This window comes from Pinus tabuliformis, chromosome 6 (genome assembly GCF_031772625.1).
Source record: "Pinus tabuliformis cultivar Carrire ecotype Pingquan chromosome 6, CPIR1, whole genome shotgun sequence".
Taxonomy (NCBI): Eukaryota; Viridiplantae; Streptophyta; class Pinopsida; order Pinales; family Pinaceae; genus Pinus; species Pinus tabuliformis.
This window is the reverse complement of record NC_142292.1, coordinates 1,733,969,929-1,733,997,699: the sequence shown is the minus strand read 5'-3', so window position 1 is coordinate 1,733,997,699 and position 27,771 is coordinate 1,733,969,929. Positions and strand designations below refer to the sequence as shown.

General features: G+C 39.6%; 1 protein-coding gene across 2 annotated transcripts in view; it reads left to right on the top strand.

Annotated features, from left to right (window-relative positions):
* Positions 1-26,121, top strand: part of LOC149265818 (formin-like protein 18) — a 213,346-nt gene extending 187,225 nt beyond the window's left edge. For both annotated transcript variants that reach the window (XM_089429773.1, XM_089429769.1), the window contains one exon: positions 25,884-26,121. The gene's annotated coding sequence lies outside the window, so the exon portion shown is untranslated. The remainder of the gene's footprint in view (positions 1-25,883) is intronic.
* The last annotated feature ends 1,650 nt before the right edge of the window (positions 26,122-27,771 follow it).

Sequence of the window (27,771 nt, the reverse complement as noted above, 5' to 3'; positions counted from 1 at the left end):
GTGATGCTGTTTAAATGAAGTGGAGGGATCCTCTATTTATATGAGGTCTATCCTTTCACTTTTACAAAAATAGTATCCTACAAGCCCTAAAACAAGTTTGAATTTGAGTGTTTTAAAGACAAAGGGGTTACAAGGCAATACCATAGCTGAAAACAATAAAATAATGCCATAAATGCCTGCACGTGTGGGTTGATGGCTTCCAAAAGCATGACATCATACCCTTTTTGGGCCATAAATGCTAAAAAAATATGTAGGTTGGGCGGATGAGATGTCCCATCATCATAATGAAGTCCAAGTCTTGATTGGAGACTTCAAAAAGTTCCTCCATGTTCAAAAATCATGCTCGAGGTGCACTATCTCACCCTCTCAAGGGCTAAGTGGGTGATGCGACACTATTTATTTCCATTTTTGGGGCTCCAAGAGTGAGTACTGTTGACCTAAAGATGATCTGAGGTTGTCATTGATGTCAACCCAAGCAGCACTAGGGGCTACCTTGATCTTGCAAGGGAATTTTGACTTGACAACTTACTCTATTTTGAGTCAAGGATCTTCTAGATAGATTCTACTCATCGAGATGTTTCTGTTGATATATGGCACGCCAAGTAATTCTTCATGGTTTGAGAGATATTCATGTTTGAAGTTAGTAACCCCTCTTAGTGGGCTAAAACTCTATAGGGTTGTGGCATGGCACTCATAATTTGTTTTGGTCATTGAACAGTCATCAATTAATAATTTTTTAAGCTCTTAAAATCCCTCCAACATTCTCTATAGAAGCCCCTCTCAACTCTATAAAAAGAAATCTCATATATCCTCCAAATGTAGTGATCGTGGCATTTTCACTATAACTTCATTTTTGCGAAGTCTTAGATTTTGAAATTAAAACCCATTTGATTCGCAATCCTGATGAACGTCGTGACTGAATTTCAGATCTTGGTTCGCTATATTTTCGGAGATATGATTTGTGGAAGTTAGGGTTTTTGCAGGTTGCCGAATTTCATCTCAAAGAAGTGACCTTGGGAAAATCATCATAACTCTCTCTTTGAGAAGAGGATTGGAATTCTGTAAAAAGTGGCGGATAGTGCATGGACTGTAGTTTTTTGTGTATCAATTTCAGAGCCGAAGGAGGAAACAATGACATGTGGTACGTCGTACAAGTTCGCTCTACTGAACTAGTCCATAATTAGGTCATTGTGAGAGATTGGGCATAACTTTGCCTTGAAGAGTCCAAATTGGGTCAGACCTATGGCATTGGAAAGAAGACTCAGAGGGCTTCTATAGGACCAAAGATCACATGTTGGGGATCTGAAATCACAGAGATACATCAGATTAAATATCGTGCTCCTAGAAGGCAAGAAAAACTAGATCAAGTGTTGTCAAGGGGTGCAAAGGACCAGACTTTCTAGGGCAGCAAAGAGCAAGGTGCAGCAAAATGATGCAGCAGAGGTAAGCTACAGGTAAGTATCTTCTGTATATGCATGTTCATCTCTTAATTGCATTAGGTTCTTTGTATTATAATTTGTTGTTTTTGTTTAGCACTGACATATGCTCTGCAGGATGAGGTAAGTTTTGCTATTATCATGTCATGGGTATTTCCTTGAAGACTTTTTGTAGGTATTATATATTCATCAAGAGAAGACTCAATGCATAATCTAATGTTCTGAAGAATGAGAAAGGGTAGCATGACAAGAGCAGCAATCAAGGTGCAGAACAACAACAAGAAGTTCACCACATGAAGTCTTCAAGTGGGCAACATTGCATACAAACATTGTAAAAGTATCATTGTACAGAGTCATTGCAAAAGCATCTTTGTAAAAGTTGTACAAGTGTCTATCTGCCAAGAGTTGAAGAGGCAGTGTCGGGAGGCGTAGGATCATCATTAGGTGGTTGTGTCATAGTTGGGGTTATGGTCTAGTGTGTCTTCTTCTGCTACATCATTCTATATCATTGTAAAGTGGACCATTTTCCCTGGTACGGGAGTCCATTCTTCTTTTATTCTTCTATAGGGTGGTGCTAGGCTGGTGCATGAAGTCACCAACAGGTTCAAGCTTGTGAAAACTTCAGGGTGGTAGCGTGGTGCTAGGGTGAGTTGTAACTCATTGGGTGTTGGGGCATCCATTCAGTTGACTACTGAAGAATTTCGGGTGTTGGAGCGTCCATCCAGTGGGAGCTGGAGAAGAATGCTTTTCTAGATTCTAGGAAGTTGGAGATTTCTTTAAAATTGGAGTTGAAGATTAAAGAATTATTAGAAAAGCGTTCGGTAGTTTTTGACCCGGAGGGGGTTTTCCACCTAAAATTTTTGTGCCTCTTGTGTTCTTTTATTCATTGTTGTTACTGCATAAACATTAATGATAATTGAAGATTAATTAATGCTCTGAAAAGATTTAAAAGTGCTAATTGCTAAGGAATACTAATTCACCCCCCCCCCCCAAGTATTTTCCAACAAGTACAAGTCCTCCCTTGCCATCTTGGGGATGAGCATCATCATCTCAATTAGGATTGGGTCTGTTGTGTACAACATCAAGTAAATTCGGGGATGAACATCATCATTTGGATTTCGGATTAAGTAATGCCCACCAAACAGTGTGAAGGCCAACTTGGGGTTGTCTTGGGTCTGTTGTTTACAACATCATGTAAATCCAACACCAAGCAAGAGGAGCTCAATGTCTTAGCATCTCGGGGTGCTCTAGCGTGTCAATCATCGTTTGGAATCAACAAAGTGCCCAATGCTTCACTCTAGAGGGGTAACGCTGCATCTACAAGGTCATTACTCCTCTTTGTAAAGTGCAAAATGGCTTGGGCATGCTGTGTAGTGGAGTGATGTGATGTGCCCTCAAAGGCCACTTCTTAAAAAACAGAGATGAAAAATCATATACTCGAAGAAGTTGCCCTCTTAAGAATTCAAGTAGAGGAGGCATAAAAGAGAGAAGAAATCTTGAAAAACCAAGTTCAGGACTATGAATCTGAAGTTATTGAAAAGCAAAAGGATCTTGACATTGCTCTAGCTGAAATAAATAGGCTTAAGGAATGACAAAAGGTGTAATTACACGAAGATGAAAAGAAAAAACACATCATTGATGAAAAGGAATAAGAAATTGCTTGCTTAAAGATGAAGGCAAAAGAAGTAGAAAGAAGAGAAGGCATTTTGACAAGTCTTTACTATGAAAGTGAAGCTCCATGCAACAAAGATACGAGTTCCAAGCCCCGCCACAAAGCAAGGTTGAAGAGAAGCTTGAAAGAAAAGTCATCATCCTTCAAAGGCCAAATCAAAGTGAAAGACCAAAGAAGATTTTACGTGTTGATGTTCTAAGAAGTTATGTTGAGGTAGTCAAGGACAAGGATCAACAAAGGACTGAACCTCCTCCAGAAGGAATGTCTTCAAAAGATCAACATCATCAAGGCAAGCCATCTCACCTAGGTACCCTAGTATATTTCCTGGTTGTTATTCATGCACAAATTTTGGCCACAAGGCTAGGGATTACAAAGCTTATGACATGAATGATTATCAAGGTCATTATCTAAACCCTAGAAGCAAGTTTGCAGGAACACAAGATAGATATTCAAATGGCATTGTCAACAGGACGTATATGTCGATTGCTCCATCATTTTGGTATCATATAGAATGCTTCAAATGCCATAACTATGGACATATAGCTCATGATTGTATAAGCATGATGAAGTCTTCCATAAGGGAAAACACTGATATCAAGTACAAGAAGGTTTGGAGAAGAAAACAAAAGCAAGAAAAACAAGTGAATGAAGAAATCCCAAAGGTCATGCTCATAGGATTTGTAAAGTCGCAAGACCATAATGAATCTACAGATTTCAAGGAAGATGTTAGGGTTTAGAATGATTATCCTACAACAGAGCAGGTTCATATATCATTTTGAGCAATCTAGCTTGGAGATGCCCTGTACTATGAATGTTGAGGAGGTGGAGTCTAAGTAGCAATGATTACAAATTTGATGATCTATCCTTCGGGCAGTTTGATTTGGAAAGGAAGACTTAGTGGTTTGATGGCAAATGTGAAGAAGTTGTTAAAACAATAATCAACATTATCGATAGATTAGTCAACATTTGAGCAGTAGACTTGAAAAGCAAAGTCATGGACAATTTTGTGGCACTTCAAGATTGAGCTCAGAAGAATTGTAGAAGGACTCATTGCCATTATCATAGAAGTGAATTTTCAACATAATATATTGATAGGTGAAATAAGTTAGTGATGCTGACCCAAACCTTTACATCAAGGTTAAAAGGGGCATATCTCTCATTCTGATTCTTTATGTGGATGATCTCTCTTTGATAGGTGATGACCCTCTCATTCATCAATGCAAGAGGGAGTTGGCTTCTGAGTTCAAGATGAAGGACCTAGGACTGATGCATTATTTTCTAGGATTGGAGGTCTGACAAAAGTCAGGTGAGATTTTCCTTTCTCAAGGAAAATATATTGTGAAGCTACTTGAGAGATGTGGGATGGTGGACTGCAAGTCCGTGACTACTCCAATGAAACTCAACTTTAAGAAGCTATGTGGAAGTGCTGCTGGGCCCGAATTGGCGAACCCTACCGAGTATCATCAACTTGTGGGAGCACTGATGTTCTTGGTCAACTCTCGTCCTAACATATGCTTTGTCGTGAACACGTTGAGTCAATATATGGTCGATCCTCATCACAATCATTGGATTACTACTAAGAATCTCTTCAGACATCTTCGGGGCACTATCCACTATGGACTGAGATACACTGCCGAGAATTTGAGGCTACATGGATATTCAGATTCTGACGGGGCTGGCAGTGTGGTAGATCGTAAGAGCACGTCTAGATGGTGCTTCTCTTTGGGGTCTGCTTCTATATCTTGGATGAGCAGGAAGCAAAAATCGGTTGCACTAAGCACTGTCGAGGCTTGAATACATTGCTGCGAGTATGGCTTGTTGTGAAGTAGTCTGGTTGAGGAAGCTCTCTAGTGAGCTATTTGAGCACGTGCTAGATAGCATCGCGATCTTATGCGACAACTAGAGTGGGATTCGCCTTTTAGAGAATCTTGTGTTCCACGACTGCTCCAAGCACATTGATATCAGGTACCACTTTATCCGGGATATGGTACAGTGGGGAGCAATTAGGCTCCAACACATGAGGACAGATAAGTAGGTTGCAGATATTCTCACGAAGCCTCTCGAAAAGGGAAAATTCTTAACCTTCCGAGAGAGACTTGGTGTCGTGGAACGACCCTCTTATGAGGGTCCCATATGAGTTGGACATAGAGCTCTAGGAGCTCCTGGGGCCTTGGGGTAATTCTTGGAGCTAGCTATGAGCGACCATAGGGTGAGTGGTTCACCTTCACCTAGTGGTGCGCTGGATACAGGGTGAGTGGTTCACCTTCCCCTGTGATACCCCATTATGGTTGATATGTGTAGGGTGAGTAGTTCACCTTCACCTACCCGGACACATGTATGTTGGGTGAGTGGTTCACCTTCCCCTATGATTGACATATGCATAGGATTAGTGGTTCACCTTCTCCTATGGCATATGATTAGGATGAGTGGTTCACCTTCTCCTGTTGTTGCCCTGACACACATGCTACCCATAGAATTCGAGACTCATGGGAAGTACCTCTCATCTAGCCAATAAGTTGGGAAAAGCTGGTTAGGGACCATAGCACTACCGATGGACGCATCGTGTACTACCGTACTCCATATGAATAGGACGCATGGTGTTCAACAACTTGATTTGGGATCAAGGATTGACTTTAGTCAGTGGAGAGTGGTATGATACACTCTCGATCACTTCTTCTTCATTATTTCTTCATGGTTCAATAGGGCGGAGCAGTGATGGCATGGTGGTACAGGATGGCATGATGATGGATTGGCAGGTGGAATTCTCCCTAGTTGAGAGGGTGTGTTAAAATTGGCAATTAAGGCCAAATTCCACCTTAGGACAACTCATATGACGGAGATGATTATTGCATTGGATTCCTCTTTCGAAGAGGTACAATTTGATATAAAGATAATCTCATTCTGGCAAGTAGAAATGGAATTATGAATTTATCTCTCTTACGGACAAATTGTCAAGGTCGGCTCCAATCAAATGTAGGCTTATGAAGCCCAATCGATGTGTCTCTTCACCCTCAACGAAGTGTATAAATAGGAGAGACCTTTTCCTCATTTGGACATCATCTCATCACATCTTCTTCTCTCTCTTGATTGGGTTGTACAACATTGGAGGCATCTCTTCGCAAGTGTGGCAGCTCCCTCCCTCTCTACTTCGAACATGTGGCAGGAGGTCGAGTTTTTCTGGGTGAAACAAGTTGCAGATTTCATGGTGTTGACTTTGGGTGATTTGACCAGCGTTGACCTTTATTTTTATGCCAGAAGTTCAAGTTTAGGAGGCCACATTTATTGGCACAAAAATCAAGGTGTTTGGGAACAGTTTGACTAGTGTTGAATTCAGGTTGATTTATATTTTGACTGCAGAAAATTATAGCAGACTTTCTCTCTCCTTTTGACTGGGTTTGACCGAAGAATTCGAGCTGATTTGAAGGCCGAATTGGACTGCTGTTTGGAGGACATTTTGGGCAGCTTTGACTACCATTGACTCTCTGGTTAGGGCTGATTTGACTGCTGATTTGGCAGATCTGTTTTGGGCTTGTATTTGTACTCTCGCTCTGCTGAACTATTGAAGAATAATAAGAAGATTTGATCAAAGGGTTCCCCACATTGGGGTTTGTCCCTGGCATCTGCCACATCTTGTGTCCTCTTGTCTTGGCTTGTCTTAGGCATATGATTTTATGTTCTATCTGCATTTATTGTCAATGTTTATAAGTTAATGTGAGTGCTACTAGATATAATTGGAATTTGTCATTGGGCTGCTAAAGGAACATTGAAGTAAATTGTCTTAAGCATAGAACATACCATTGTTATCTAAAATAAACATTGCCCCTCCCCCAATGCTGTTTAAACTCAGAGAATCCAACAAACCTGTCAGGGAATTCCAACCGCCACTTTTTCTTTACTTCGGGTCAAACGATGTGACCTATCCACTTACGTTCAAACCAATTCAAATTTCATATATTAACTATATATTACATATAGTTACTATATATTATTTTATTTAATTAAAAAAAATATTTTTTAATTAAAAAAAATTTGGGTCTGCTAGGAAAAAATATAAAGCCAAGACGAGGAGTACTAATGACGACAATTCAAAGAAATTTCAAGAATAAATCGATAGAATGCGCAAGCTCCTGGACAATGTCGAAAGGAATCAGGATGAATTCGGAAAAGGCCAAGAGAAGATAATCAATACTCAAGACCAAATGAAAGATAATATCAAAATAATAGAAAGCATGATGAGCCAATTTATGGGAGGAGTCAATCCACCCTTTAATTCATCAATCACATAAAAGTCACCACAGTCCCAAAACGCCAGAAGGCGAAGTTTTTCCAAGTCATGAATTTTCGTTGATGCATGAAGTCCCACAAATACCACATATAGAGTTTGAAGGAAGTCAGTACTATACAAAATTCCCCAAAAGAGACTACCACAAAATTAAAAGGGAATTACCTACGTATGATGGTAAGGACCATAAGGGTGCCATTGTGTGGGTAAATAAAATGGACGCCATCTTCAAAGCAAATCTGCCAATAGGTGAACAAGAAAAGATCATGACCGCATTCAACAACTTGGAAGCTGAAGCATATGATTGGTTCCTATGGTGGTCCCACAAATGTGAGGCTCGTTCGTTCAATTGGAAAATTTTTGTGGAAGCCCTTCTCAAAAGGTTCCACGACGAAGAAGAAGATGATGTTTACGAAAAATTTGTTCACCTCAAACAAAAAGGGTTTGTAAACGAATACACCCATGATTGAGAAGTATTAGCTATAAGACAAAGGGGTTCTCATATGAAATTTCAAGCACCAATCATCACTGTGGAAATTTCCCATTGGTTAGGGCTTCTAACCTCCACATCAACCCTCCCTCCTTGGCTTCCATAGGTTGCAAACAAATCTGGTCAATGCTTGACCCAACACAAGACAAACAAGTTGTAACCATACCCCAGGTCTGGTGTTCAAACTATTGCAGCACTGTGATCTGGTTAGGGCATAACCGTGGTTCACGTCAGCCCTCTAAATTGCCTCACAAGCCTCTCTACAGTTGTGGCCTCCTCATTCCCTGCTTCTCCTTTCTTCGCTGGCTATTAGGGCTAGTATCCACCCACGTTAAGGCTTACCAAGCCCCTCAACTCACCATCTAGCTTGAGGAAGACGTGTGACACCCTAAACAAATGGCTGCCCCTTGTTTTTGGGCATTTCAACCCTCTCCACAAGAAGCTGCAGGTCTCGGCCTAAGTCTGCAACAAGACAGGGACTGTGGCTAGAGAAAGTCCACCTCAAACATACTCAAAACAATCCAGGACCTTGCCCAATGAACTCGGCCAACAATCTGATGCAACTCGGCCCTCAAAGAGTCACAAGAAAACATCAAAATATGCTCCTTCAATCTTTTTCGAGGTCTGCTCCTAGGATCTGCGGCCCAAACAAAAGTTCTCTACCTCTTCTACAAGCTCCTATTCTCCTTCTATGCTGCCCTTGTGTTGCTCTTTGGATGACTAAAATATCCTCACATTAGGCCTTCTTTTATAGCATTTCATGGGGCTCCAACGAACAACCCTAAGAGGGCTGCCAACCTGTCAAACAACCTACTAACTTTAGGCCAACTTGAACAAGCCCACATCTTCACCCACACTTATCTTAAAAAATTCTTAACTCAACAACAACAACTCAGAATTGGATGATTTTCGTTGCGTTGGATTTGTCTCGACGAGTACTATCATCCTCATCCATCACAAGTCGAAATATCGTCACGATTTTGACGCAAACATCGATGGGTGAAAACCCCCAAGCCTGGGTTCTAAGCCCACAAGCCTAGTTGTGGCACTTTGACCTCCAACCCTCAAACACTAGTGCTTGGAGTACCTCCCAAGCTACACAAATCAATAGTGTTTGTATTTGTCTTTGTTGTTGCATAACATGATGGTGATTGCATATTTCATATGTGTGGCAAAATCAATTCTATTCAGGCACATGCATATAAATTAATTTGATGATTGTTTTGATGCATGCATTTGCGAGACAAATGTATAAACCTGCAAATGAATGACATGAGTTGGTGTGCAACAATAGATCAAGCTAGAAATTGCGTAGTGCGTGCTTCTGAGTCTACAGGCTATGCATTGTAGTTTGTTTGGTACATGTGTAATGATGTGTGCATTAGTCTAAAGTGTATCCATGTGTAAATGCGATGGACAGAACAAAGGTTTGACACTGAGGAGTGATGCTATGAGTGCGTAAATGACTGTTTGAGTACCAGTGTGTATGAGAAAGTTAGAACCACTGCGTATGGTGGACGAGTCACAGTGCGAATTAAGTGTAGTGTGTTGGTTTCAAATGAAATTACATTGTGTGTGAGTTTCGTTGTAGATGGATGAAGAGCGATTATAACTCTGACTGGATACACCTATGCATTGAGCATTGGTAGCTATTGGTGTGGTTAGTTGATAAAAACAACTCAGTACTGTGTGCCTTGAGGCAGACTAATTATGCCCGCGTATTGTCAGTGTATTGTTTTCCTTGATGGTTGTGTATGCTATGCATTTTAAAGACCAAATATATGTTTGTCCTAGAGTGATGGGATTGAGTTTGCTTTTTGGGCACTAGGCAATAAGAATGTTAGTGTGATTTGGGAGGCCGATGTTTGCTAGGATAGAGTAAAGAATGATTGGATTTGATTGTCTTTAGAAGTGTTGATCAATATAATATTGTTGTTGTTGTTTGCATTATCCATGTGACGTAGATGCTATGTTGATGTATTCCATATGCGGTTGTATGGTATGTCAGAGATTTGTGTGCACAATTATTGCTAATATTGCTAGAATATTGTTGTAGATGGCTTGTAATGTGCATTGAACATGTATTGTTAATGTATAGCCTTGTATTGTCATGGTTGATTGTAGGTCTCTTGAGGTCGGAGTATTTGGTTGATGTGTATACTGTTGTCTATAGTATATCGTTGAGAGAGGTTGCTATTGTGGTTGTTGATTATTGGTGAGCAAATATGTCATTATTATTGATGTATAATGTTGTTGATGGGGCTAGGTTTTGTGAGAGTGAGTTGTATGATGTTGTGGCTTGTCTTCGAAGTGAGTCTGTATGCTGTTGAGTCTATTGAGCAAAGTTGATCTTTGTTGTTGAGCAAAGTGAGTAAAAGTTGTTGTTGATGAGCAATGTATTGTTGAGGTTTGTTGCTAGGGTTTGGCAGCTTTGATGTATTGGGTAGAGCTAGGATTTGTATATTGTGGGGAGCATTCATTGATATCGTGTTTGAGCATCTGATGTTGGATGTATGTTGCTATTAGTGATGATAGTGGGAGTTCTATTCATGTGTGCATGTTGAGATGTATTGAGCTGAGTTACTGTTGCTAAGCTTTGTATATTGTAGGGAGCCTTTATTGATCTTGTTGCTACACAATTATTGCTAGTTGCTAGAATATTGTTGTAGATGGTTTGTAATGTCCATTGAACCTAATTTGATATTAAATTCTAATGAAAAAATGAATATGCAATGCATCCTACTCTAACATGCATATAATATACAATGTCAAGTGTTAAGGAAAGGGGTGATGCGGCTAACTTTGATCGGCTTCGGCTAAAGTTCATCATCAAGTCCAGCAATATAGTAATATCCTTCACCAACCTTACTATGAATCTTGACAGGGACATGGTTCTTATCTACCAACACTACATCTCCAACCTTGAATTCCTTCGTAGGTTTTTGTGCCCACTTCTCATTTTGATTTTGATAAGGTCTTTTAAGGATGCAAATTTTCTGTGAAGGAAGAATAGGAGTGGGGCCCTTAGTCTCAGGCATACTATAATATGGGATGGGACCAGGTCTTACCACATTAGTTGGATATAAAGGCTCTCTATAAAGGATGAATGGGGTTCCATCAGGTTGTGAGATAGTGCCATAAGATAAATCCATTTGGAGTTGACCTCCCATTGTAGCACCCCATTTTCTAGACAATACCATCACCCATACATCAGTTATATCGATAACCACAATATCCATGAGCAATGATATGTCGTTATTCATGGCTAAGGATACCTTCAGATCTTTAATGAGGCATTCAACATTGACAGACCTAGAATCAAAACCACATACATTCTTGTATTTGCGAGTGATACTTAGATTGAGTTGCTTCATGACTTTTAATGGCTTAATATTTGCGGAAGCCCCATAATCTAACATGCAATTATGAAGGGGAAGATCATTAATGACCAATGTAAGCAAGAATGGCTCATGACTACGATTAGTATTAGTGAGGTGTATATTTTGCAACATGATAGGTGGGTCTTCTTCCTCAAGTCCTAAAGCTTTCTTTACCCTCCATCTTTGGGATGGAAGCTTTGCAGTATCCTTTATAAGAACCAACATAGTCATTTTTCCTATAGCAACACTCACATCAATATCTAACTCAATTTCTTTGTCTTTGGCTTTGTGCCTGGGTTCCCCTTTAGGAGGATCCTTTTTGGTGTTATCTTTCTTAGGAGGATCTTTCCTTGGGGTTCCTTCCATTTTGACACATTAGAACTTGAGGAGTCCTTAACCCCTTTAAATATTCCACTATCATCGACATTCAAAATAGATTCAACTTTTTCATCTTTAAGCTTAACCTCACTAATTATAGGATGCATATATCTGCCACCTAATATAATGTTGAAGGCTTGGGTTTCACCAACTACATTCTTTCTCTCACCACCCTCCTCATCTTCACTTTCTTCACCAGCATTATCAGTTTGTTCATACTCGAAAGATGTTTTTTCTTGTTCCATAACATTGGTTGGAGCCAAAGTATTGGAAACATGGGGTGGACCGTGCTTGCCTTCTTCATTAGGCTTGTTGACAAGGTTTATTCTTTGGGATAAAATATGATTTTTGTGCTTCCTCAAGAGCAGTGAATATATTCATATACAACCTATCCCTAGTATTAATGTCATTGGATAATTTGTCAATCTTCTTAAGGGCCATGACTAGGGTTTCCTCAACTTGGTCATTAGGCTTACACTTTTTGGTTTCAATCTTAGCCCTAGGAGGATCAAACATTTCAATTTTAACAACATCTAGATTTTGTTCGACCTCAATGACCATCTCCTTAGCCTCAACAAGAGTCTTAGGTTTCTTAAGACAACGTTCAAAGATCCCTAGATGCTAACAGACAGGCATATGAGAGTGTATAGTTGTTCAGAGTTAGATCATGCTACATTTGTCCCTAGAGGCTCACACAGAGTGGTCCTGAGATGGCCTGGACCACTCTGTTGAAATTTTTTTATGACGATCTATTAAATAAGTAGATTTGAAAGGGTTTCCCCCTTGTGAGGTTTTTTCCTGGTCTTGGACCAATCTGGTGTCTATTATGGTTGTGATGTTGTCTTTTTTGTCACTGCATATATTGTTCTTTCTTCAGTTACATTTATGATCGATTATACTGCTAATTGGATGCATTGTTAATGAAAAAGTAAATTGGGCTAAAATAACTGATACAACATAGAACAATCACAAAATTTACAATTCCTATAGGTTCTATGAACCTTCTTCATCATTTAGGAACCCATGATTGTCCCAAACCTTAGTGGGCAATGAACTGCCCCACCTTAAAATGGGGTATTCACTGCTATACCTTATACATCATGCTCTTCCCCCTTGAGCCCCAAGCAGTTAGTCAAAGAAAATCATAAAAAGGAAAAAGACATATAAAGAAGGGTGGAAAAATCAAGACCGGGGCACCTCATGTACCACGATTGCTCCTTCCTATACATTATAAACCCAAGTGTGGGCTTCCCTCTTATTAACTACCCTTGTACCCCAGCATGTGCCCCAGGGTTGCCCCTTCTCATTCCCTACTTCATTCACCTATCTGCCACATGACATTGACTTTTGAAGGATGTACCTTGGCTATATTATCCTATTTAGAAGTAGAAACCACCTAATAGGATTATTGGTTAACCCCATTTGGAGTTTAGGAGACATTGGCACATCCCGAAGCCCAAATGGAAGGGCGGGTCATTATGAAGTCCCCACCTGTGGTCCATGATTTGGTAAGCTCATTTACTCAATTTCTCTAATGACTTCTTGTAATGGAAGGCTAGGGGACACATTGGATCTTATGCAAGATTATAAATAGTTTCCACTTTGGGTTTGGTTTCCCTATACAGGGTCCTAATCCTTTAGAGGGCTACATTGGCGCATGTAGGGTGTGCGTTGAGAGCCATGGACCTCCACAACAGCAGACAACACTCCATGGATCCCCACAACCATTCAAAAATTGCTCGTGGTTCACTTATTGGACGAGGAAGATGCCCCTGATCCATCATGCCCAGTTGGCCCCAGACTTACACCATACACTTGGCAGGTGATCCAGGACTTGCATGATAATGTGGCATCACCTACACCGTCATCCTAGCCCTTGCAGGTGATATACAGGCATCTTTGATTTATTTGGAGTCCCATGAGGACACTTGTGTGCCCCCACATGTCATTTGAAACACCACTGGTTATTACAAGGGGCCAACCGCTTGTCCATTGCTTTTGAGGGTCATATTCTTCATTGTGGCACCCATGGACCTCATTAGGCCTCTTAGAGGGCCCTACGCCATGCATAGATTATTATTTGACCTCTTGAGAGGCTTACTTTTTCAGTTATGAGTTAGTTTGCTGGGTTTGTCACCAAAACTTGAATTATTAGAACATTAGTTTATTTTTGGGGCTTATGTAGGCCAAGGAGGCTAATTCGAACTCCTAATTTGTGTATAAATACAAGTGAGATGAGCTCATTTTCTCATCATCACTTTGGATTGGATCTCTCTCTTCTTTAGAGAATTTCACACTTTTTCTGGAGGATGAATTAGAGCTTTTATGCATGAACTTTGATGTATGGATATTGGTCTATCTTCTCTTGGAGCTTTTCTCTTGTCAATTGTGAATGGTTGGATATGTTTTGTTACATGTAAGTACATGCTTCTAATGTTATTCTTGTTTTACTTTGTCATATACATTGGATTGGGATTTTTGTTGTTCTAGGGCTAATTGCTGCATGCATTTACTGCTTAAAATTGTGGAATAGCATCTCTTAATGTATGGGCCATGTAATATGAACGAAATCTCCTAGAGGTAATTCTATCAAAGAATTTGACCTTAATAAGCCATTTCCTTTGCACATCGAAGTATTAAAGCTACAAGATTGCTTCTCCTTGACCTAGAAGGCTAGCGAAGTGGTCTTGAGGCCTACTTGACTGGGAACCAAGAAATCCTACTCATATTCATCATAGACTCCATTCTCCCAAAGACCAAGGCATTGATCTACCAAATTGTGGTCACAAAACATCACATCCTTTCACTTTCTTCCAGGTCTAACCAAGTTGGGACACCTAGGGCATCAATTTCCCGACAAGCTAGCCCTCCAAAAAATTCGATCTCCTAGGGTCCCCTGCGTTGTTGTTTCCTCAAGGTCTCCTCCAATTTTGAAGTGATTTTGACGGTGGAGTTGGGAGAAAAACCAAGCCCTAGCTCCAGGATTAAACTTTGCCTTAACATCCCCAAGGCTAGTACCTCATAGGATCACTTCAACACCTTCAGGTGAAAATTCTGTTTTTGATCCCTTCCCCACCTTGTCTAGGGTAACATCATCATTGGTTTTTATACTCATTCCTCCTATCCTAGACTGGGCACACTTGATCCCGTGTGGTCTCATTCCTTTGAAAAGACAATTCTTCAAGAACCATTTGGGATACCAATTACAATAAGGATTTTAGGGATTGGGAAGTTCCTTCACAAGTCATATAACCCCTAAATCCTCCCTTCCTTCCGCTAGAAGACATTGCACGTTTCTTAGAAGGCAAGCCAGCCTTATCATTCTAGCTCTTCCGACAAAGGGATTGTTTGGGTCACTCCACATCTTTTCATTGACTTATCCTTCATCAGTGACTCCGTAATATACTGGGTAATATCTTTTTCTCATGTGTATGCTTTTAATGGTGCTTTTGTTTTGCTTTTATGTTGTTGTTTTTATGATTTGATGATGAATGGTGTAATGGTTAAAACTAGTAAAAAATGATTTATAAGCCTTGATATTGATTTAGTATCAACCCAGTTTCCAACAAAATACCTCAAATAGATACTACCTGTAATGTCACAAGTTGGGATGAGGGTGCATGCACCAAGTGAGATGGTTTCTCCTTGAATTTCTCTTGATTGGTATGGTATAAAAGAGGACAAACTTCCTGTTGTCATGCACTTCCAACTCCTGTAAATGATGAAAATATGTAGAAAATATAAATTTGGAGTGTCTTTCAAGCAACTTGGGAGTGTGGAAACACACTAGGATTAAGTATCCACGGTTGCTAATGCTAGAGGCATGAAATATGTGTGAAACAACAACCTAGCAACATATTTGTGCATTAAAATACAAGGGTACAACAATTTGAAATAATAATTGCATAACTTGGAGGGCTAATCCCCCTAGGGTCAAACCCATATTTTCTCTTATTCAAAATATAACACTTTTCAGCACTTTAGGAGGCTGAAAATATTTCTAAATAAGATGAATATGCATTAGAACCAATCAGAAGTATAACTGGGGTTTGTATGGTTAGATCTCACCTTTTTCTCTTCAAACCCTAGGCTAAGGTTTCACAAATCCTTGTAGAAAATGATTGTAATTTTATTCTGTATTTGAGAAGACCTTGAAAAAACCCTCAGCAAAGGATGTTAGAACAAAAATAATGTGCATAAAGAGAAGGTCGTGTTGTCTTAGGCCATTAGATGTAGCTAGAGGCACAAAATCTGACATTTCGACCTTAGAATGAGACTATTTTTGGTAGTTTTAATCTTTTAGATTTTTTTGAATTTTGTGTTTTTCTACTTTTATGGATTTTTATAAGTATAAATAAATAAAAAAGCAAGAACTTGAATTTTGTAAAAAAGTGGTTGGTTGTTGGATTAGGGCTTATGTGGCTTGTCTCAACTAGGGAAATTGGGGTCAAGAGGAACACTCCTCTTAAGTTGGTTAACCAATGCTTGTGGATAAAAATAAGAAGGTAGAATCATAGAATCTAAATTACCTTTTTGTCTTAATCAATACAAATTATGAAACTGAGCCCAACTAGAAGGTATCCCTCTAAGGGGAAACCCTCAACGTTAAGATCAAGTATGGAATGAAATCAAATCAAAACCCTTGTTGAGGACCCTCTAGGTATGGCTCAATAGGTTGAGTTAATGCTAAATTCACGCCAACAAGAGGGAAGTGAGAGAAATTACCTTTAGATGTTTCCAAGTGACAATGTTGTCCTTCAAAGTAGTCTTGAATTAACACAAAGTTCCTCTATAAAATATGTGGAATTGCCAAGGAAAAGAGACCTCAAAGTTGACACCAAAGCTTAATGAAGATGTTACATTACAACAAAAATGATCACAACAATTGACAACGATTTGGGAGGACAGTGAGCTTTCTATTTAGGAAGAGGCTCTTAGGGTCTCTTCCCCTTTTGCTCCTCAGAAAATGTCTAAGAAAACTAAAAAAAATGTTGACTTGTCATCCACAATAAACTTGCCGACTAAATCTTTACAAATATTTGACTTTACATCGCTTGAAACCCTCTAAAAGAGATTGGAGACTCCTTGGGAGAGGCTCGACTTTCTTGCTTGAAGGTTTGATTTGCACTAGGAGTCCAACATTACCCTCCAAAATAGGTGAGATTGACTTGGCATAATTTTAGGAAGGCAAAAGAGGCCCAATGTCTCCCTTAAGTTGCTCATCGTTGACTTGGAGAACCTTCTTTTGCCCCAATGGCTAGATAAAAGTGGACCTCTCCGAGACTTGGATCAGATTTAGCCTGCTTTCATGATTTAAGGCTTGACTTGCTTGCTTGTCCCTTTGGTTTTGGTCCATGGGGGTGTTCTTCACTTGATGTGACCCTTGCTTTGCTCATAATATGTGCACTAGGATACACTTGTACACGACGCACGTCATCCCACATGGCCTACCGGGCCAAAAGATTGGACACATTTGGGCTTACAAATGGTGTGGTCCTTTATAAAAAAATTTGGGGTACCCCTGCTGAAAGATAAGAGGCTAAAGAATTCTGCTGAAAACTGCCAAATAAGGGAAAAAGAATCACCCCGGCGTGCCCAGTACATACAGACAGTTTGTGGGTCTAGTTGTGCATTGAATCTAACACATACCCAACAAGAATGCCTTTAAAGGAAGGTGCTGGACTGAAAACTATATATCAGTTGCAAAAACCCTGGTTCTGCAATCACAAAATAGTAGTGATGCCGCCACACAAAAGCCACAGATCAGCTGCTGAAAAAAGACAAATAAAGTAGCCAGTGAATCCGCAAGCTGTGTGCTTCAATTTGTGAATAAGATCTCCCAGTCAGCACTAATAACCCGCTCAAATAGCCTTAATACATGTCAAATTAGGGATTCCTCTGCATGCAACTCTGAAACTTAGAAAATCATGACGCCACTAGCCAAAACCCACAAATTAATTGCTAGTAAAACTGAAATGAAGACAGTATATCCTCAAGATGGGCACTTCAATCCTGTGCACAAGATCTCCCATTCAGCACAAACAATCGGCTCAAATGGTTCTTAAAACTCATCAAGTTGGGGGTTCTTCTGTGTGCAATATTGAAAATTTGAAAATTCCACCACAAACAGCCATGAAAAAGCTATAACCAATGATGAAATGAGGAGGAGCAGGTTCTCATTTGGTCTGATGCCATGTTGAGATTCATAAGGGAGTGAAGGGTTTGTATGGAACCAACCTGTAAACCCTAATTCCTGCGACAAACACAAAGAAAAACAGCACTAGAGCAGCAAAACATAAAACGATTGGGTATACTAGAGCTGATTCATAAGTGCACTAGACAGAGGGTGCACTCCATGAACAAGAGAACAAAGAATTTACGGCACATGTAGACTAAATCAGATGTATTAGAGAGATCAAGTAGATCACATGATGAATCTTATAAATGAGACCTGAGTGTGTATATATACACAAGTCAAAATGTAGGGTGCTCTCCCCAAGAGGGGGTATGAACCCACATAAATTAGTTTTGACTACCTCAGCTTTATGCCCAACCCTAGACACATTAAAATTTAATACACAAGAATAATGATTACAAAGTGAGTTTGGGCATGGATGTATGTGAAGGTTAGACCATCATCTCAACAGTCTTCATATAACTGTTGGTTTTTAAGCTACATTTCACTTCAAAATTCAAGGAAAAATAAAACGTTTTTGACTCGAGGGTAAAATAGGACTATTGTAGATGTTGCATATTTCTTGGCAGGATAGTCTATGTTCAAATTGGCAACTAGGGCCAAATTCCATCTTGGGACAGCTCATATGATGGAGATGATTATTGCATTGGATTCCTCTTTCTGAGAGGCCCAAATTTGATATAAAGATCATCTCATTGGGACAAGCAGAAGTGGAATTTTGAATTTATTCTCTCTCATGCACAAATTGTTAAGGTCGGCCTCAGCTTAATGTAGGCTTAAGAAGCCCAATGGATGTGTCCTTTCACCCTCAACAAATTGTATGAATAGGAGTGACCTCTCTCCTCATTTGGACATCATTCACTTACAAATTATTCTCTCTTCTTCTGATTGGGTCGTACAACTATTGGGCAGCTTCTCTCTCTCTCACACGTGTGGCTGAAGGACATGTTTTCTGGGATAGATTGCAGACCAAAAATTTCAGAGTTCAGGGATAGTTTGACCAGCGTTGAGAAAGGTGTTTTGACCAAGTTTGACTTTGATTTTGGGTGGAAAAGTTTGATTTTTGCAGGCCGTACAACTGGGCACAAAACCCGAGAATTTCTGGTCTAAGTCACAAAACCAAAGTTGCAGAAATTTCTGACTATTGACCAACGTTGATTGAGACCTTCTAGGCATCATTTGACTTCGATCGTTTGGGGAAATTTTTGTCTCAGCAGGCTGTAGCTTTTAGCACAGAAACCATGGTTTTTTGAGCACTTTGACTGCTAACCAAATTGCAGGTTGACTGCAAAAAATTACAACAATTTTCTCATCTTTGACTGAGTTTGACTGGACTGTTTTAGGCTAATGTTGACTTTTTGATCAGGCTGAGTTTGACTGGAGAAGACTAAGTTGTTTTGAGGATATTTTATTGCTGCTTTGACCAACATTGACTTTCTGGGTAGGGCTGATTTGACTGCAGAATTTAACAGGCCTGATTTGACTGCATATTGGGCAAGTGAATTTGATTTTTGTATTCTCTCTCTCTCTGCTGAACTATTGAATTATAATAAGAAGATTTGATCAAAGGGTTTTCCCCACATTGGAGTTTTTCCTTGGCATCCACCAAATCTGGTGTCCTCTTGTCTTGGCCTCTCTTCTGGATTCGTTTTTATGTTCTGTTTGCATTTCCTGTCAATGTGATTAAGTTAATGTGATTGCTACTAGAAATAATTGGAAATTGTCATTGGATTGCTAAAGGAACATTGAAGTAAATTGTGCTAAGCATATACCATTGTTATCTAAAATTAACATGGTATCGGAGCTCAAGTGAAGACAAAGCCGAAGCAAGAGAGAGAAAAACAATGACTAAGATCTGTTGGACAAGGACCAAGCCTGAATGGCTTCTACATCTTACCTTAAATTTGAGGATAAGCTCAATGATAAATCTAATTATCATGCATGGAAAATGTCTTTGGACTTGACAACTTTGGAAGAAAATGATGCCATGGATTATGTGCAGGAAAGTGTGGTCGAGCTTCCTTCAAATGCACCGGCTGCTACTAAGACAAAGTATAAGAAAGGTGAATTCAAAGCTAAGAAGATCATCAGAGACTCCATTCAAAGACATTCAGTTGCTTACATTTCTGATTTGGGCACATCTAAGGAGATGTATGACAAGTTGGTTGGGATGTTCAAAGCCAACAATGCAAACCAAATCCTCTTTCTCAAGAACAAGCTGAAGGACATCAAGATGGATAGAGGGGAGTCTATCAAATCCTACTTCATGAGAATTACTGAAATCAAGAATGATCTTCTATCCATTGGAGAAGTTATTTCTGACAGGGAGCTCACTCTTATTGCCCTTGGAGGTCTCCCTCGAGCTTGGGATGTGTTTAACACCACTATTCTTAATAATGACAGGATTCTGGGATTTGATGAATTATTGGCTAGATGCACTCAAGAAGAAATAAAGATGATGGAAAGAGACAAGCCCTCAAATGGAAATAATCCTACCACCTTCTCTGCTCATGCTAAAAGAAAGAACAATGTTGGTCTAAGAAGACAAGGTCAAGGATTCAAGCAAGGATTCAAAGAAGGAAGAAAAGGAAGATGCTTCAATTGCAACAGTGTTGGCCACTTTGCTAGAGAGTGTCCTCACAAGAAGGATACTCCAAGTGATGATGACAATAATAACAACAACTTCAAAGGCAATGGCAATCAAAGGAACAACAGGTTCAACAACAAAGGAAAGAGGAATGCTCCTGCCGCTCGATATGGAAATGGTTGTCCTCCCAAGAAATCCAGAAACTCTAGGTATGATGAAGTTAATGTTGTAGAAAAAGCAAAATGAATTTTATCTTATTTCTGGCCTCACCACTGCGTCTCCTCCGGATACATTAGATCATTGGTTGATTGATAATGGTGCCTCAAGGCGTACAAGGAGGCCCTTTCAAAATTAATTGAAAAGAAGACTAATATGGAGATTAGACTTGGGGATAATGCCACTTATCTCATGAAAGGAATTGGGACTGTTACTCTTCACTTAAACCAAGGTCACACCCTTCATTTGCAAGAAGTGTTGTATGTACTTGATCTGAAAAAGAACCTGGTCTCTATTTCTGCGATGGAGGATAAAGGCTTCAAGGTGACATTCGTTGATGGGAAGGTTCGTGTTTGGAAAAAGAACTAGAAAGATGCATTTACATTTGGATTTAGGATTAAAGGTCTTGATCAGGTCGGAGGAAGTCCTTTGGGAGCTATAACTTGCGATACTTCACTTCAATTCGAATTATGGCACCGAATATTTGCTCACCTTCATTACAAAGCCTTACTTGGTGGAAGGAAGATGGTCACAGGTATGCCCGAATTCAACTTAGATCATGAAGGAGTTTGTTAGGGTTGTGCAACTGGAAAACATACAAGGGGACCATTCCCCTCAAGTGGAAGTCAAATTAGGGATATTCTTCAGTTGATCCATTCTGATCTATCAAGTATGTTGCCCATAACATCCTTGGGAGGATATTTGTACTATGCAATTTTTGTGGATGACTTCTCTTGCAAAACATGGATTTATTTCTTAAAGAAGAAGGACGAAGTGTTCAAATGGTTTTGCTCTTTCAAAGCCTTGGTCGAGAATCAAACAAGGAAGAAGATCAAAATATTGAGGACTGATAATGGGACCGAATATGAGTCAAATGAATTCAATGACTATTGTAGAGAAGCTGGCATTAAGAGGGAGACCACTACTGCATACACTCCTGAACAAAATGGTGTTGCCGAAAGAAAGAATTGAACTATCATAGAAGCCACCCGTGCCATGCTTCATAACCAATGTCTACCAAAGTTCTTATGGGGAGAAGCTGCCAACACCGCTGTGTATGTTCAAAATAGATGCCCGCTTCAAGCATTGGACTTTAAGACACCCGAAGAAGTTTTCATCGGTAACAAACCTGATGTTTTTCATTTTAGAATTTTTGGGATGTCTTGTATATTTTCATGTGTTGAAAGAGAAAAGAAACATGCTTTTTGGGAAGAAAGGAACGTTTATGGGCTATAGTGAAACTTCGAAGGCATATAGAATCTATGTGCTTGGTCAAAGAGAAGTAGAAATAAGTCATGATGTCACTTTCGATGAAGATTTTGTCCTTGGGAAAGTCTGAGATCTTCCTATCCCTAGGAAGGACAATGATGATGATGCTGGAAAGCTAGATGAATTTCTGTCAAATGATTCAAAAGCCCTCTATGGGTTGAAGCAAGCCCGTAGGGCTTGGCATGAAAGGATTGATAGCTATCTTATGAAGCTAGGATTTATAAGGAGTGAAGCTGAACCGAACCTATACTTCAAGGTTTAAAAGGACCGACTTCTCATTTTGGTCCTTTATGTGGATGATATCTTTCACCAATGCAAGAGGGAGTTGGCTTCTGAATTCGAGATGGAGGACTTAGGACTGATGCGCTACTTCCTAGGGCTGAAGGTCTGGAAAAAGCCAGATGAGATTTTCCTTTCTCAAGGAAAATACATTGTGAAGCTACTTGAGAGATGTGGGATGGTGGATTTCAAGTCAGTGTTTACTACGATGGAATTCCACTTCAAGAAGCTATGTGGAAATGTTATTGGTCCCGGATTAGCAAACCCTTCTGAGTATCGACAATTTGTGGGGGCGTTGATGTTCTTGGTAAACTCCCGTCCTAACATATGCTTTGTTGTGAACATGTTGAGTCAATTTATGGTTGAGCCTCATCACATTCTTTGGATTGCTACTAAGAATATCTTGAGATATCTCCGAGGCACAATCCATTATGGACTGAGATACATTGCCAGAAATTTGAGGCTACATGGATATACTGATGCTGACTGGGCTGGGAGTGTGGTGGATTGTAAGAGCACGTCTGGGTGTTGCTTCTCTTTGGGGGATGCTTCAATATCTTGGTTGAGCAGGAAGCAAAAATCGGTTGCTTTAACCACCGCCAAGGATGAATAAATTGCTATGAGTATGCCCTGTTGTGAAGCTATTTGGTTATGGAAGCTCTTTAGCCAACTATTTGAGCACGTGCTGGATACCATCGTGATCTTCTGCGACAACCAGAGTGGGATTTGCCTTTCAGAGAATCCTGTGTTCCACGACCACTACAAGCACATTGATATTGTGTACAACTTTATTCGGGATATGGTACAACGGGGAGCAATAAAGCTCCAACACATCAGGATGGATGAGCAGGTCGCAAGCATTCTCTTGAAGCCCTCGGGGAAGGTGAAATTCTTAACCTTCCGAGAGAGACTTGGAGTCGTGGAAAGACCCTCCTATGGGGGTCCTGTATGAGTTGGACAATGAGCTTTGTGAGCTTCTGGGGGCTTGGGGTACTTCTTGGAGCTATGAGTGACCATAAGCTGAGTGGTTCACCTTCCCCTAGTGGTGTGCTATGTACAGGGTAAGTGGTTCACCTTCCCTGTGATACCCCATGATGGTTGACATGTGTGTAGGGTGAGTGGTTCACGTTCCCCTACGATTGCGGACACATGTATGTAGGGTGAGTGGTTCACCTTCCCTTACGATTGACATATGCATAGGGTGAGTGGTTCACCTTCTCCTATGGCATATGAGCAAGATGAGTGGTTCACCTTCTCCTGCCGATGCCCCAGCATACATCCTACCCATGGAGGTTGGGACTCATGGGAAGTACCTCTCATTTGGTCAATGAGTTGGGAAAAGTGGTTAGGGACCATAGCACTAGCGATGGATGCATCGTGTACTGCCATACTACCCATGACTAGGATGCATGGTGTTCAACAACTTGACCTGGGATCATGGATTGACTTTTCTCAGTGGAGACTAGTAAGGTCTTGTGACTCACTCTCGATCACTTCTTCATTATTACTTCATGGTTCATAGAGCAGAGCAGTGATGACAGAGATGGTACATGATGACAGGATGGCATGATGATGACAGATGGATTGGTAGGTGGAATTATCCCTAGTTGACAGGGAGTGTTGAAATTGGCAACTAAGGCCAAATTCCACCTTGGGACAGCTCATATGATGGAGATGATTATTGCATTGGATTCCTCTTTTCAAGGGGCCCAAATTTGATATAAAGATCATCTCATTTAGACAAGCAAAAGTGGAATTTTGAATTTAGTCCCTCTCATGCACAAATTGTTTAGGCTGGCGTCAGCTTAATGTAGGCTCAAGAAGCCCAATGGATGTGTCTTCATTTGGACATCATTCACTCACACATTCTTCTCTCTCTTCTTCTGATTGAGGCGTACAACAATTGGGCAGTTTCTCTCCCTCACATGTGTGGCTGAAGGACGAGTTTTCTGGGACAGATTGCATGCTGAAAATTTCAGAGTTCAGGGACAGTTTGACCAGAGTTGTTTTTGACCAATTTTGACCTCGATTTTTGGTGGAAAGGTTTGATTTTTGCAGGCCATTCAGCTGGGCACAAAAACCGAGGATTTCTGGGCTAAGTCACAGAACCAAAGTTGCAGAAATTCCAGACAGTTGACCAACATTGACCGAGACCATCCAGACATCATTTGACTTCGATCTTTTGGAGAAATTTCTGTCTCAGTAGGCCGCAACTTTTGGCAGAGAAACCGAGGTTTTCTGTGCACTTTGACTGCAGATCAAATTGCAGGTTGACCACAGAAAATTACTTACATCAGTTTTCTCTCCTCTTTGACCGAGTTTGACTGGAGAAGACCGAGTTGTTTTGAGGACATTTTATTGCTTCTTTAACCAGATTTGACTTTCTGGTTAGGGCTGATTTGACTGCGTATTGGGAAAGTGAATTTGATCAAAGTGTTTTGCCCACATTGGAGTTTTTCCCTAGCATCCGCCAAATCTATTGTCCTCTTATCTTGGCTTGTCTTCTTCATTTGTTTTTATTTTCTATCTGCATTTACTATCAATGTTATTAGGTTAATGTGATTGATACTGGAAATAATTGGAAATTTTCATTGGGCTGCCAAAGGAACATTGAAGTAAATTGTGCTGAGCATAGAACATACCATTGCTATCTAAAATTAACAGTCTAACTACAATAATGGTTGTTTGTCTCTGAATATTGACACCAGAGGGTGCATATTGTATTTCAGTTTAATGATCTCAATTCATTAGGTATATTTGCAAACGTTCTTGGGCAGAAGCTCCTCTTGTATGTTATTGCAAGAATTCCTTCTGAGTAAGAATTCCTAATCAAAAGATGTATTTTAACAGTCACTTGGATTTCCCAGTTGCACATCAAAGTGCCTAAATCAGAATGTGTGTGAGAGAGAGTGAGAGAGTGCCCAACTTTATAACGTACTACTCTTTATCGGTCACTATAAGCTATACATGAGGAATTTTTACAGTAGAAGCTGATCAGCTATTGGGTTCTTAGATTCAAAGGGTGTTTAATGCATTATTATGCATGCATGAGGGTGGGAAAAAGAATGTTTATGCATAAAGGCTCAAGCTAAGCTCTTTGCAGGAGTTTCTTTTGTTATAGCAACTATAAGCATAGCTCTTAAATTATTTCTAATTCAAGACTGTTCTTGACCTAATGCATGACTCCTTCCCTATCCAGATATTTGGAAATTATCATGTATTGTAACATCAATAATCATGTTCTTGCGTTAGCTGCTTTTTATTTCATTCATGCATAGTAACAACCATGTCTCTACAACAAGCATAAACTTCCTGTATATTATTCTTGTGTTGCATTGGAACCTTCCACTTGCTAATCCAACCTTGCAATTTGTCCAAAATTCAGGTAATTAGTCTGTTTGCAAAAGTAAAGTATTTTTCTTTTGTGTCTATATGGACAAAATTCGTAGTATTCATCATCTAATATGTGGGGGCTCTAGGTCACTTTAGGAGTTCATGATGAGCTGTATTATTGATGGTTCTTGCATCGAGAATGTGCTTGAAGAGATGCATTGTATTTATTCAGTACTTCTCTCTTTGACGTGATTATTTTTTGGTTTTGATATATGAAGACATTCACTGGTCCAAATATATTTTGTTTATTTTGGATCAGAGAAGGACGAATACTATGTATTAATTTATTCTTCTTGTTTGGACAGATTCAGTTTCTTATCTGCAGTCCCGAATTCTTCAATCTCTTGTGGATGCTTCTCTATAAATTGTACTCAAATTATTTACCCTTTCAAGAATTTATTTTTGCTGGAGAGCACAGCAACAATGTGTATACTGAATCTTCATTTATGAGTGCCAGGCAAAGAGCTTATTCACCAGCAACCTGTGTTTGGAATTTCGTTGTTCTTAAGATTGGTAAAGTTTATTTTGTGACAATTGTGGTAACGTGATTCCAAATGCATTATTTGAAAGGATGTACCTTTAGTTAGATAAAATTTTAAGCTCCCTCATGAAATAAGAAACACATTGGATAAACTTAGCACGCCTATCAGCATTGTAACTAAGGCTTCACAAGTGAAGTTATCCACTTGGCTGGTTGCTGCTAAGCATCAGTATATTGAGTGGATTTTTTTTCTTGGTTTCTAACTTTCTTCTCTTTATTCTTTCTCAAGGCATTTGCTGAAACAGGCAAAACAGAATTACATGATCAGAATGCGTAGTGTAGATAATTTAAAAATTTGAACCACATACTAAGCTTGTCAAAGAAATGAGGAGTGGTGAGACAGAAACAATGGTGGAAGGCTAGAAAATGGGGAAAATTTGACATGCATATGAAAACTGTCATATTTGAAATATTGAAATGCTTTAAAAAGCCAGTTGTGGAAATTTAGCTTCGTGGTGGAGCAGTACATAGATTTATGTTTAAATCGAACTTGGCCTTATTTAAGTTTGTATGCACTATATGAAATCAATCTCTACTGAATAATTTTCTATGAATCGTGTGTATTCTGGTCAAAGGCTTGAACGTGACCTACGATGACTTTGTTTTTGGCTACAAAGTTGACTAAGGACTACTATTTATTGGCCGGTTCCCAGCCTTCTAGCTGATTAGACGAGTCGGTAGAGGAAAACTCAATCCAGATTCTAAACATGGAATTTGTGATGAGCAAGGGAAACGCTGAAAAATAACACAAAAGAAGAGTAATGCACAAAGTTCGAACAAATATTCATCCTCATGTAAACTGATAGAAAGCATTGAGTAGAGGCGATTTGTTACTCGTGATTTTCCTAATCATGTAATTAATTGTCCAAGACATTATTTTATGGTATTCATGATTTCTTTGAAGGTTTAATTAAATGTTGATTTTGTCATTTCAATTAATATATGATTCATACTCTTGTGGATGATTGAAAGGTGGCCTGTCTGCCAAGGCTGATCGTTGTAATATTCCAGACCTGGGCCAAAGCCTGGTGGAGGATATGGAAAATAAATACTCGTTGCAATTTAAAATTGTAATTGTAAGATAAATTAGCTGATTTCATTTAGCTGTTCTTTTCCTTTATCCTATCTTGCTTTATCTATAAAAATACCCCATTAATGTTGTAACACCAATAGATTTTTGCAATGGACCCTGATGACAGGGATGGCATATATTTACGAGCCATATAATCTTGTAGCAAACTTCCCTCCAGTTTCTGGAATTCGGCGATATAAAAAGTCACAGTTCCCAATGATCTGGATCTCTGATTGAATTTTTGCAGATCTGGGTTGATTCAGAATTAGGTAAAACCTCACAAGGCATTTGTCCATCATGCACTGGTGTTGGATCATGGTAGAACTCTTCTCATGACTGAAATTTCTGCCATATTCTTATCAGGTTTGTGGCCAGCAAGGTCTGTTTGATAACTTACAAATACTCATATATTCAGTTTTTAGGAGATTATTTAGACTTGTTTTGACCACATTTAAGGTGAAGTTTTAACTCCATTAGGCCATACTATTTGATCCAAATATAATAATTTTTTAGTGTCAAAATTTTGAAGAATCAAGTGACAACAACAGTGCTTCTTACTGGATATGGATATATTCTCTCA